This window comes from Scatophagus argus, chromosome 4, assembly GCF_020382885.2.
Source record: "Scatophagus argus isolate fScaArg1 chromosome 4, fScaArg1.pri, whole genome shotgun sequence".
NCBI classification, from domain to species: domain Eukaryota; kingdom Metazoa; phylum Chordata; class Actinopteri; family Scatophagidae; genus Scatophagus; species Scatophagus argus.
The window spans coordinates 25,869,598-25,884,095 of record NC_058496.1 but is presented as its reverse complement, the minus strand read 5'-3'; positions in this window follow the sequence as shown (position 1 = coordinate 25,884,095).

The following is a 14,498-nucleotide window of genomic DNA, read 5'->3' as shown; positions in this document are numbered from 1 at the left end:
ATGTGTTAGGACTTGAAACCAAATAAATGTGAACGTTATGCAAGTACACGAGACTGTTCGCCGTCTTTGGCTTTTCTGAGCAGATGTAAGGTGATCATAGAAACTGATGTTATGATTCACTCTATTCAGCGATGCTTGGCTTACTGAGTAACAGACACAGGGTATAGACCTTAACACTGTGTGGAATGGAGTTTTGGACGTGCTTATCCCTGACCTGCAGCTCAGTGACTTCACAGTGAGATACCATCATTAAAATAAACACAAAAAGTGTGTTTCAGCCTGATCTGATCTGTTAAATATGCCAAATCAACTTCTTTATTTCTAGTCATGGCAACATGAATGAGAATAATTTTTTTTTTAAATTCAGCCAATGCCAAGAAATGATTGCAAATATATACAACACTAGCTGGCTGTTAATATTCATTAACAATACAGTTGATACAGAAAAACAATAAGCATATCACCCACAAAAGTAATCTGGAGCTGGCATTTTTTAAATTAGATTCTTCTTCTTCATATTGTTATTATTATTATTAGTAGTAGTAGTAGTAGTAGTAGTAGTAGTAGTAGTAGTAGTAGTAGTAGTAGTAGTAGTAGTAGTAGTATTTGAATAACAGGCAGGATTCCCTGATATGAAAACACCCTACATTCAACCAGAGTTTCCATCAGATGAAAGAAGATTTTAGTGCCTCAAATAAAATTCCTGTCAAATATTAGCTTCATTGAAATTTAAGCAATCAATTGTGATTATTGCATCAAACGGCCAGAATACCCTACTGTATATTAGCTAGTTTAGAAACAGCAGGCACTGGCACTGTTGTGTGTGTGTCATCTGTGACTAAAGTCACTCAACAAAAACTCTTACAACTACAGTACAGTACATTACACCCCAATCTGTGCTTAAGACAGCCTGAGAAACATTCAAACAGGAAATGAAAGTTATAATGCCAATAACAGCTATTTAAATTTCTGATGTTCAAACAAGCCTGAAAATATGAATACCACATATGAATAACTAAATTTAAAATATAAGAAATAAGTTAGGCATGAAGGAAGAAAATGATCTCGGCAAATATTAGAATCTAGCAGTACTTTAGGGGCTGCCACAGGAGTAAAAACTCCATAGGTATTCTCAGTTGGCTATTGAAAATGTTGCAGCTTACCAGTGCAGCTCTATGAGTGGAAGACAATATCGCTCACATAAACACACACGTCCAATACACAAATAGAATAGAAAGAAACTGAAACTGAAAACAGAAGTTATAAGGGAGTATATCAGATGGTTTTTCCTCACATTCCAGGATCAGGGATAGTATTTAATAAGCTTCATTTACAGACAATGATAAATGGGATTGGACTCTTTGCCAAATAAATGATATCAGTAAACATGATGGGAAACTGTTTACTACAGACATAGATACACTATGTAGACTATATAGTGTATCCATGTCTATAGTGTATATTGGGGCATCTGACCATTACAGCAACAGGGCAGCTTTGCAGCTTTAACATCTTCCACTCTTCTGGGACAGCCTTCCACAACATTTTGGAGTGTTTCTGTGGGAATTTTTGCCCATTCATGCAGTAGAGCATTTGTGAGGTCACACACTGATGTTGGACCAAAAGGCCTGGCTCACAATCTCCGTTCCAGTTCATCCCAAAGGTGTTCAGTGGGGTTGAGGTCAGGGCTCACCAAACTCATCCAGCCATGTCTTTATGGACTTTGCTTTGTGCACTGGGACTCAGTGATGCTGGAATAGAAAAGGACCCAAACTGTTGCCACAAAGCTTCTATGCTGAAGCATTAAGATTTCTCTTCACTGGAAGTCAGGGGCCGAGCCCAAACCCTGACAAACAGCTCCATACCACACCTGAATTCCATAATAAAGAGGTATGTCCCAACACTCGTCTATATAATGTCCATTATCATTATCTTGTAATTTTGACAGTAAAGATGGAAATTTCCCAAAATGTTGAACAGTTGCTTTAATATAATGCCCTGTGCATTTCTATAATGACATATCACTCTAAGACCAGGAGACCTTAGGCTTAGGCCTTAGGTCTTGCGTGAATTGTCCCGTGTGTTTGGTGCTCTAGTGTGGATGCAGATTGTATTCGTTCTAAAACACCATATTAAAAACAAAAACGGACTGGTGTGGATGTAGCCTAAGTCAGTCTCACCACACACACACACAAACACACGTTATCTTGTTGGTGAGTGATGGTTGTCGGTGGAGCTGCTGATTGCATCATGAGCGTGGAGTGCCGGAGGTCCAAGAGGCATCACTTTATCTTCTCAAGGCTGACAGAGTGGCTTTTGACAGGCTGTCCTAACCCTTCCACCCCCTAACAAGCTCCTAATCAGATGAGAGCCAGTCAAGGCTGCGGATCCCCCTGGGCACAACAACACCACTGACGGGCTGGGGGTGGGGATGGGCCCAGAGGATGGATTTTATACATGATTATATAAGAGCGCAGGACCTGAGCCTCACTATCTGCTGGTGGATAGCCATCTCACAGCAGAACAGACACGTTATTATCAGTGTGAAGGGTGTTTATTTGACTTATGTGTTGGTGTCTCTGGTCTCACCTTGGCACACAGCATCAGACCCTGTCCTTCACAAATGCCAACCACTGTGATTGTGTTATCTGTACCTTAAGTCTAGCATCCTCTTCCTCTTTGATAAAATACATAGATGTTTCATACACAGTGATAAGACTTGAGCTGGACTCCTGCTTTGATAACAGCCAACAGGATGTAGAATTGGAATACAAATGAGATTAATCAATGTGGTGATCTGTATGGGGCACTAAATCAACCAATGGAAGTCATTCATCTTAGTCTAGTTTCCAAAATATCTTAGGTTAACAGGTGGATAGTCAGTTCTGAGAGCTCAGCAGCTAGCCTGCATTAGTGAGTACAGTGTTGTTGTAACTTGTTTAAGGTGACCAAATCATAGCCGTGGATTAAAAAAAATATATATATATAAAAGCAACTTGTTTATTGTCTATGGTGTTGGGTCATATGGCTTACCTCTCCCTTCTTCCCTGATCCCAGCTAACTCAGGTATTCTGGAATAATTATTAATTACAAAACTTTCAGTGAAGGTATTCTCATATCATCAGCTGAACCAGTGCTGGGCAAATCACTGAAAAAAAAAATGACCATTACCAAAAGTCATTCCATCAAAGGTGCCTTGATACAACTCCAAACTCAAAGTTCACCAATCACATCCTCTGTGTACAAAGATAGAACTGGTCTTGTGATTTAGTAAGCATCTATGCTACGGTTTGAAGGTATTTACTGGACATCGATGCAGCAGCACAGTCCATACCTCACTGGAAAGCTGTAGCCATGACCTTCCAGATCTACACAACACCAGGTCATTCCTGAATGTAAGCTTATCAGTGCTTTACTTTAGCTAATCAAGTAATTAGGAGTTGCATTTCTCACACTTCCTCTTTTTTTGATTGAGGCTATCCGCCTCACTTCACCTCCAATTCAATTCAATTCAGTTCAGTTTATTTATATAGCGCCAATTCACAACAAAAGTTATCTCATGACACTTTCCGATTTGAGCAGGTCTCCGATCCCAGCACCAAGCTAGCATGAACTAACCTAGTCTGTCCACTCAGCTAATGGACCATATCCATAGGTAACACAGTGTTGCTGAGATTAGTAACTCCAAATAAATACTGAATTTTAATTTCATCTCATTTTCTAATCATTCAGTAATGTGTTGCTGCCCAACACTGGTAATCTGGTATGGATTGGAATGGATGGAATTATTATGTCTTACAAAAATGCATCTTTTCATGTCTACTTTGACAAAACAATTCGAACTGAAGGTCCACTTTTAAGCTTCCATGGTCTTCATCAATGGGTGAAGGTTGCTCAGTTTTTAGATGCTCAGCCTTCCTTGATTTTGAGCAGGACTCAACTGAAATCACATTTAATCATTGCTTTTATTGTCAAAGATTGTGCAATCGTCTTTTTAAGATGTGTTGTTAATGGTTATTTATTGATATAAAGGAGAAAAGAGGTGATCAGAAATGCTCTTTTTCCTCTCTGTTTAGTTCCTCACAATGTAACACCAGCGCTAAGGCAGCCTGCCTGCTGCTGTAAATCATACAGTGATACATTCCCTCAGCCAACATGCCATGGGCACACAGTGTGTGGTTAGTGGTATGGAAGAGTAAGGATCACAGGTTTACATGCTGTTTAATGTGCCAAAGCTCAGCAGCTAATTAGCTATATAACCGGAAAATGGAAATTAGCAGAGCACTTTTTCCCCAGATGAATATTTGTTGATTTGTTGATGTTTGTGAGTTAAGCTGCAATTCCACCAAATAGTTACACATACTGTTATATACAGTATACAATGTATATATGTACACATGTAAATACCTGTATTTTTAGATTTATACTTATCTTGTTGTTTACCCTATTTTTATATCTTTCACTTTTCTTTCATGGTCGGGAAAACTGCAAGTGCAATGTTTGTACGAAAAAGAATTTCCCTTCGGGGATAAATAAAGGAATTCTGATTCTGATTCTGATTCAGTTTTGGCATAATACCTTGAAACACTCACGTACCTGCACATAAACTCTTGAGCTCTGAACATCAGTTTGACAAAACAATCTCAACTAAAGGTCCACTTACTGCCATGTTTTGGAGCTTCCAATCATATCATATTGTCAAGCTCAACAGTCAAGTCCAAACCAGTTACTAAAGGGAGCTTTTGTGATACATTTTTGCATTTCATTTTGGAACGCTTTTAAATAAAAAATGATCTACTGATTACATTACACCCCTGTTTTCCATCTTCCAGCATGCAGTAAGTTTTCATAGTGATTTCTTTGTAGAAGTCATTGGGTTCAGATTATTTCAGTACTCTACAAAAATCATTTTGCTGACAGGGTTGTCCCCCAGTCGTAACCACTTATGGTCAGCATTTGTTGTCAAGTTGCATTATTGTTGTGTAGTAGGCAGTGAAAAAAGAAAATTAACTGTGTGTATGTGTTCAAGGACATGTAACATATGGAGTTCACAGTGGCAGGTAATGTTGGCAGGTAACAAACTATTCTCGTTCATGGCTCTACAGAGATGCCTCCTCGCTCCTCGCTCTTCACTTCCTGCAGGTATAAGAGCTTTTGGAAAGCCTGAAAAATGCTGGACCAGAACAACCTCTGGTTCAAGCTAGGGCAGAGGAGTGAGAATGTATAAATTAAGAGAACTGAGATGTACTCAAAGTCCCAATGCACAATATGCAAAATGCAATATGCCAAAAATACTAGCGTGTCCTACTGTATCCGATCATTTTTTGCAGTGTGCAAGCTAGCATCACAATCCTCTGTGCAGCAAATATGTGACGTGTAGACAGGTGACAGCTCAACTACATTATAAAAACTGCATTTTTGGGTGTGTATTCCCAGCCAATACACACCTGCCTCCCATCAGCTCATCTGCCTCCACGAGATATCAGCCCCAGCCCTTCTCCTACTCATTGCCACGTCATTGCTTCAAGCACAGTGGTGGTTAATGACAACTCAGACTATATGTACAGGTCTTTATCCCTATATCTTTTATGTTTTGTGTGACTAACTTGTCTTTATTGTGTCTCGGGATCATCACCTACTTGCTTGTCTGCGAGCCATCTCCTAGCTGCCAGTGCTTAATAGAGGACTTTGTTAGTGGCTGGACCGAGATTTGACAGTCAACTTTTAGCACAAAGGTTTTTTGTTTTTTTTTAGAAGCCACCCCTCCACCCCCAAAGTAACTGCAGTACCACATCGCTGCATTGTATCTGAAAAGCAAAACACGGACACATGACGCTTTTAATGACGTCTCTATTATGATTCTCTGTGCACTGTGTAAATACTGTTGCTTGTTATTTCAATGAATGACCTTGTTTCTGTTAAGGAAATGTTCTGCGTCACACGTGTCTCATAAATGCAACAGTTATGACATCAAACCAACAAGCTGTTGGAAGGAAACATGATCATTCGGGCAGTTGAGTGGACCTGTGTGTGGCATATGAAGTTAGAAAAGAGCCCACGCCTTCACATTTAACTTTGGTTAAGCTGATGTGTAATGTTGAACTGAAGCTGAAAATCTGTATTTTTTCTTTTTTATTCATGAATCTAAGATGGAACATAAATCTATACATTTAAATAGAAACTGCTGAAATTATATCTGGAAAATTACTATAATAAAACCTATAACTTTAAGTTCACAACAAGATCAAAATTAGTAGTAGTTTCATGTAGTAACTGTTTTCTTTCTACTGAAGAAAGAAACTGAAAATGAAGAATGAAACGTCCATCTTCTCATGGATGAGAGGCCTGTGAAAGGAAGGGGTGGAAACATTAGGGGCGTCCTCTCCGGCTGAGGTATAACATTAATGGTCTAATATTTGATTTGGGGGGGAACTGTCCCTGTAATGTCAAAACTTGCATTCCACTTCAAAGAGGTCCAGCTAATTGTGCATGCTGGTTCACTGTCACTGTTACTGTGACTGGAACTCAGCAGCTGTTACTTTTACTGAGTCTAATTACTAAGAGATGGAAGGTAAGTTATCATATCAAATACAATGAATAATCCTTTATAACTTTAACCACTCACCACAATTAGAAATTTCATGAAATAAATCAAATCAAACGTTAAGCTGTTCATCACAACATTCTGCTCTGCAGATGAAGCATGGTTCATGGTAGAGTGTACCAAGAACCCACCCCCACCCAGCCACCGATGTACAAACACACTTTACTTTGCTTTAAGTCTGCTGTACTTGCGTCAGTCAGCACACAAGTCAAGGCTAGAACTGCCTGTGCAGCTCTGCTAGACTCTTTGCTTCTCCTGGCTTGTGCTCCACCACTCTCCTGAAGCGTGCCTTCACCAGGTGTGGTCCTCCTCCCTCCACACTCCCCACTTCCTCGGCTGCTCCTCCCTCCCCTCTCCCTCTCATCTCGCTCCCCTTGACCCTGACCCACTGTGACCTTGACGGCGATAACAGGAGAACGGCCCCACCATTCCTCACCCCTCGCCAACTGACACACTTCCAGAGGGGGATAACCTTGTTCTCTCACATTTCTCCGATGCCTCTGCTGCCATTTCCTCCGTGCTCCTGAAAGTGCTCTCTCCTTGTTTTTCATGTCAACTTCAACTCTATTTTAATGACCGATCCAAGATATAGCCATACAAATAAATGTCCATTTTACTATATCACCAGCTGACTAACCCAACACTGACTGAGCCCAAAGCTTCCTCTTTCCTCATCTGCTTTTTGAGCAATGATTTCTTTGAGCACAAGTATAAGTAGGCAAAATGTAGCGGGCTCTGTGTTTAATTTGGGCTAGAACAATTCAACAGTAGAGCAAAAGTTTCTGCACCAATTGAACACCTTGTTAAAGGATAATACCTTGGAACAAAAGTGCAGTGGTGCTTTATTTGTGGAAAATTTGGCAGCAGTCTGCAATAACATTTTCAGGTTTTGTCCAACCATTTTGTCAGACAGTGACAGAATCATGATGCCAGGGAGGTGAATGTTAATAGTAATGATAGTGTCAGGATCTGTCGAGGTGATGCTTATCATGCATGGTTAGCAGTCACACAAGGTTTTCGCGTACATATTTGCAGGCCTTGTACATCACATAACCTTTTTTTTTGTGCACTTATGAATGTATTGTTCTCACCAACTACATTAAAATAACTATGCAGGACAACTGGACCAACATGTGCACCCTGACCACACTGGGTTTATTTACATAGACTGATGAGTAAAGCTTGGTTGTACTTAACAAGGATTTTATTCATTGTGCTTTGTAAGCAAATGCATTTCGAATTGCCTTTCTCTCAGTGTCCTGCTCCTTTTGGCGGTCTGATTTCTGTGGTTTTCTAAAAACCTTTTTATGACTGCTAATTACCAACCAGCCTGCTGTGGCCTTGAAAATGGATTTTGGCATAAATCTGCATTTTAACATCTGGTGTCCAGATAATAAACTCATAATGTAATAAATTTCTGTTCAACATAAATAGTGACAAGAGGCAATTGTCTGGTAAGGAAATTTATCTAAAGAAACCACAAGGAATCTGTTTAGTTTCCCATTTTCAGTTGTTATGAAATGCACACAAAAACTATTATGATCTCTCTCCAAATTTTCAGAGGGGAGAGTGGGTCAAGGTTTATTTGAAGGGGATTTGGAGAGACTGTTTGGCATAGTTTATGGCAATATTTGCACTGTAAGATGTCTGCAAACTTGCAAGTTATTCCAGACTCTAGACATGAATATTAACAGGTGCTGAAAGAAGAGTGTGTAAAAAAATCCTGCCTTTCCACACGATTTCTTTATTGTGTGTTAAAGTATTTTTTCTTCAGCAATTTACTTTAATAATTAGGGAGGCTATTTTTAATTTTTCAGTAATTTTACTCCATGTTTCTATGCATGCAGGAATTAATTTTAGCCCTGATGGAGCTCAGGCACGGTGGTGCAGTGGTTAGCACTGTCACCTCATAGCAAGAGGGTTCCAGGTTTGAATCCCGGTCTGGGCCCTTCTATGTGGAGTTTGCATGTTCTCCCTGTGCCTGCGTGGGTTTTCTCCGGGTACTCCGGCTTCCTCCCACAATACCAAAAACATGCACATTAGGTTAATTGGCTACTCTACATTGTCCCTAGGTGTGAGTGTGAGAGTGTGTGGTTGTCTGTCTTTGTGTGTTGGCCCTGTGATTGACTGGCGACCAGTCCAGGGTGAACCCCGCCTCTCGCCCGTAGTCAGCTGGGATAGGCTCCAGCTCCCCCGCGACCCTGACGGATAAGCGGTATAGAAAATGGATGGATGGATATTTGACTCATATGGCAATTTAATTTGGTCTACCTTTTTCAGTTATGGACTACTCATATGTATGCAACAGCAACATAAAAATTACCGCCTCGCGGCTGAATGCCCTCTTGCACTAGTCAGGCTGCAGTTCACGTCCATGTCTGTCCGGACTGGACTGCAGTTCCAAATATGGACATTGCTGCAAATAAACTACAAATTTTAAAATGTGGATACTTCACACACATCTTCAACCTGGCAGCACATAGGAGCTATACAGTCAGCACAGTTTCATATGGTCACAATCTGCCCTTGTGTTCCTGAGTTATAATCATGAATAACAGACAGAAAACATTATTAGATTAGATTAGATTTAACTTTATTGCCATTATACATGTAACAAGTACAAGGCAATGAAATGTCACAATGCAGTTGACCTTTGACCTTTCTGAATATGTCATCCTTTCATCATTTTATCCTATTAGACATTTGTGTGAAATTCTGTCATATTTAGTGTGAATTCTTGTTATGGCTGATGTATTGTGAGGACACAGTGACTTTGGACTACTGAAATCTTATCTTTGAGTCCAAGTGAACATTTCTGCTGGATTTTAAGAAATTCCTTCAAGGAGTTCCTGAGATATTGCGTTTATGAGAACGGGAAGGATGGACACACAGATGGATGGATGGACAACCCAATAATGTAATGCATCTAACCACAGCTATCAGTTGGCGTGGATGCATAATAATAAAACTATTTTTTTTTATTTCCATTTGCAGTTTAGGTATAGAGAGCAAATTGGCAGTTGCCTGGGAATCCTCTGTTTTGCTATGCTTCAGGCCAGGTAACCTCAGTGTGTGTTTTGCCATTCCTGTCGTTCCTCGAGTAGCCTTCACCTTCTTGTGCCTCAGGTCCAGTCCTGCAGTGTTTGCCACAATCATCAGCCTTCCTGCATCCCTTCCTCTTCCAGACCCATTGCCCACTCACCTGACTCCTATCACTCAGCAGCCAGACCAGCCTCTGAAGATACCAGATCATCCATTCTCCTCCATACTTCCTGGATTTTTGGAAGGCTCTCCGCAAGCTAAGGACTCATACGTCTCATATTACCTTCTGTACCATAAGACTGTTTTCTCTTATCTTTATTTGCCTTGGTGTTGTGTATGCTCTGCATTGTGGGCCCACAAAACCATAGCCAATAAAGTAACATACTGAGCCTTTTAGAAATGAGACTTTATATCTGTGAGCCATATTGTCACAGTGACAACTTGGACTCTGTGTGTCTCGTTCTTCCCTGTCTGTCTCTCCGTGTTTGTTTGGCATGGATGTGGTCCACCCTCTCTGACTTTTCCTTATTCCTCCCAACCCCAAATTCCATGGCTCTTCATCCACTCATTGCCAGATTGTTCTTTCAGCTACTGTGGGAGTACATATTTCAGACATCATTATAATATGCATATGCTACCACAAGTACATTCCCAAAAATGACCCTGTAACTGAGTTAGGAGACAACTAAATGAATAGTATAAACAGCTAAATGACGCATAAAAACTTCACCATGGTATCTGTAAGGTAAGTATTATTTGTTGCAGTGCCATTAGTTTCACTAAAATCTAATGGCACTGCTCTTTGTACTTGCTTTTATTTTCATGTTCCACTCAATTTATGTTAAAAGCAAGTAGTTAGACCCTTTCCCCCTTTTCCTTCATTTCATCCTTGTGTAGACGAAAAGCTGCAGAGGAACTCTAGCTAATCACAGAAGTTATAGCTAGTGGCATATTAGAATTCACGATGGAACCAGTACAGTGTTTCACCGCAAGCTATTAGATCTATTCCGTTTGTATTGATTGCAAGCCAATCTAGCTATAATATATGATATAATATATTTTTACTGGTATTACTTGGAATACAGGATTTATTGTGAAAGAGGCCCTTTCTGCTTAAATAAAGTTATTTATAAGATTAAAATCAGGGAGTATCAGAATAACTGGTAACCAGTGTGGTAGACCCACTGGCTAAATGAATAGTGTCCACCAGTCACTGAGCTGTCAGATGTGCCCTCAGGCTTTAGTGAATAAACAGAATGAAATAATGTCTGAAATAATCCAGAATTTGCTCTGTTTGCTTGGGCCAAGCAAAGAGTTGCATTAATTCAGTCATTAGTTCCTTTGTAAACAATATGTTTCATAAGCACAGACAGACTGTTTCGTGTGTGATTTTGTACAAACCAAGTGGTTCATTCCAGAGCTGCTGCCCACTGTGATGGATTACTACACAGGAGATATATTTAAGAACGAGCAAGGTTGCCAATGACTTTAGCCTTAACTAACAATGTTTTCCTATTGTTGTCCAAACACAAAGGCCAAGTTCTGAGAGGAGAACTGTCAAGAATAGGAGCTGTTCAGAATCAGGAACCTTGTCAAGGGCAAGACAAGGTGGTGATTTACCCCCCTCGCCACCACCACCACCACCACCACCAACACACACACACACACACACCACACCAGTGTGTTACGATGTTTTTATGTTTTTTATTCATTTTATACTTCCACACATAATATTGAAATATATCGTTTAAAATCCTGCTTAACACCCATTTATGAAATATATCACACTGAAATTACAGTGAAATCACTGTCACAGTAAAAATGCTACTGTGACAATGTTCTTAAAATAGCACATGCAGTAAATACAAGCAAAAAGTCATATTTAAGGAGAAATTATGTGTTTATTTGCTCACTTGATTTTTTTGTAATTATGTATTTACCTTTGAAATTCACTTTTCAGTCATTAGATAAGCAAACTAAATATGCTATACTCTCCAGAAAGAAATGCTTTCTGACCTGACGGCTGCATATTTCTGCAGCATCTCTTCTCACCATCTGCCTGAAGTGGTCCTTTTTAACTCCTGTCTCTTTAAGCTCCCCTGACCAAAAAAAAAAACAAAAACTACACTCTGCTCTCATTGGTCAGCTCCAAGAGCCACAACCCACCCGTCGTGTTTCTGCATCAGCTCCAGCAGTGTTTGCAACCAGGCAATCAGTAACCAAGAATCAAGTATATATTAAATAAAATTATATACTTGAAACAAAAAAAATGCTCACAAGATTGACGTAGCAGGCACTAAGTTTCGGTGGGCGTGACAGTCACCTAGCTGGAGGACTTTCACCTACCTTGCTATATGGGATGCCATGTTGCCTAGTAACATAGATAAATAATGGAAGAAAAGGCTGGACTCCTGACAAGGTGTTTCAGGCAGGGCTTTGTCACTTTGCAGACGACTTACGTGCGCTAAAAATCTAATCTAATAACATACAGGGGAGGGAAAAAGCCAGTAAGCACGTTATGGCCTCTTTTAAAGAACCTAACTGCCTGGAGGAAATATGAACAGCAATCTCTTGTGCAGAAGTCTGACATTTTCCATGCATCCACCCTGCTCTCCTCATCCCTTGTGATTGTGACTCTGTAGTAACATCCACCAATATTCTCCTTTGCTGCCAACAGCAAGACAAGAATTATATTTCCTATGAGCACTTTGTCATTTGAACTTAATCAGATGTCATTTTGGGGTACTTGCTGAAATGACTTACCCTGTTGTTATTCCTGGGAGGTCAATCTCCACATTTAACAAGTTGAAGATTCTTATTTAAAACTAAAGGGAGAAGAAATTACAGACTGCAGATAATTTTTGCATCTTACGAATTTGGCGAAACAGGCCCCTGCTGTAATGTCCAAATCATTGATATTTTCACGGTTAATATTTGTATTGTTGTAGCAAGTAAACTCTGATCATTAAAACACTGAAATTACTCATACAAGACTAATCAACAGTCACTGCATCAGAGTATTTTTTTACCCAACCATGCGATATGAAACAAGCAGTGATGAGGAATGACATTAAGGCAGTTTTATGGCTTGTAGAGGAAAAGCTGATGTATTTTCAGTGGAAAGAGGGCGATGGTAGGGAGCTGGGTCAGCGGGTAGAGGTTAGGGTTAAGGGGTAGGGAATAAGGTGGGAGAGGTTTGGGGGCGTGGGTGAGGCACAAGGAATCCAGATTGAGAAGGGCTGGCTTAGGAGATCCAAGGTTCAAGCTAGAATTGCTCCAGAAGGGGACCCTACAGAGGGTCTGTAGCCACGCACAGGCGACATGTCCTGGTAATTCTGAGAGAACTCCTTGTTGGTGTTGAGTTTGTGGCTCAGGAACCTCATTGTCTCGATTTGTTTGTTTAGCATAGCATGTTGTACAGGACGACTCCCAGCATCTTCCTCATGCCGAGTGACGTCCATATAGAGGACGCTGTCTCAGAGAACGTGCTTCATGTCAAGAGGACAACGTGCTGCTCTCCTGTAACCAGCTTCAGCCACTGGTGTTTAGCTACAACCTGCTGTTTGATGGTCGTCTCTGAAGTGGATGTCTTAGTGTTGTCCCTCTTCCTCCTGGCTATACGGCCTTTACAGAAGAGGAGATGGGGTTTTCCTGTCTCTGGACCACTTCAGGGACCCTCTGTGTCTTTCTCGGTCAATTCCTGCCTCTTAGGGGTGCCCTTTTTGTCTCGGGAGGACCATCTTTTCCTGGACCCTGACAGAGACACCCATGTTCTTCTTTACATTTCTGTGACAGCTATAGTCATGTTAGTTTCCAGATTCATTTTTACAAATAACAAATGTTTTAATATGATAAGTTGGTACTGGCAGTATTAGAAGAAGTATTCAGATCTTTTATTTGAGTCATAGTGGTAATGTAAAATACTCTTACCCCTAAAAATTGATAATTAGTTAACAAATTATATTTAGGAAATTTCAAATCAGAGGGTTAAAATCAGAAGGTTATCAGCTAAATGTCCCTACACTATCATGATGAGCAGAAAGAGCATTTTTATGTTTATTGTTATTATATGTATTATTACTCGCTACTACTACGTCTACTACTAACATGTAAGCAGCATCAAAATGCTGCATCTGCTATGAGACTGACCACATTTTTTTTATGTGAACTCGAATAACAACACCGAAAATTGTTTACATTTCAGATAATTATCCGATAACATAATAAGATTGATACCTATGTAACAACACGTTATCACCCCCAGCTTTGGCATCTTCCTGCCACACAGCCATTCCAACAGCCTTCTGGTTAAGTTTAGGAAAAGTCTAGTAAAAGGTCGGTGACATTTGGTCTCGCTTTGTGCACTTCCTGTGACGCTGACTCGGACGTGTTCCCATTGAAAGCACATTAAAGCCCTGTGCGTCTTATCCAGACGCACAAGTGTGCTTTTTCGCGTCTGCGTGAGACGCCGAGCGACGTGCCTTGACGACGGTGTTTCGCGCGTTTGGATCGAGATAGGGATCACTGTAGGCTGATGATACATTTACCTAAATCAAATATAGAATGTGGGACTTTGTCCTTTTTTTGAGTAAAGGCTCTGAGTTCCTCTACCAATGCGATTAATCTCGTGCGTAACCGCAGTTTGTTTTTTGTTTTTTTCAGAACAATCTCAACTCAGAAGCGGGAAGATGAAGGTTTCTAAGCTCATATGCTGCATCACGATCCGTTTCCATGTTGTTTAAACTGACTGTATTCTGGCTTTGCATGTTGTGCTGGTATTTAAACGTATATTTTTGCTTGAATCTCTAATACCTTGTGCTTCAGTGAATTAAAAAATGAACGCACCACGCTG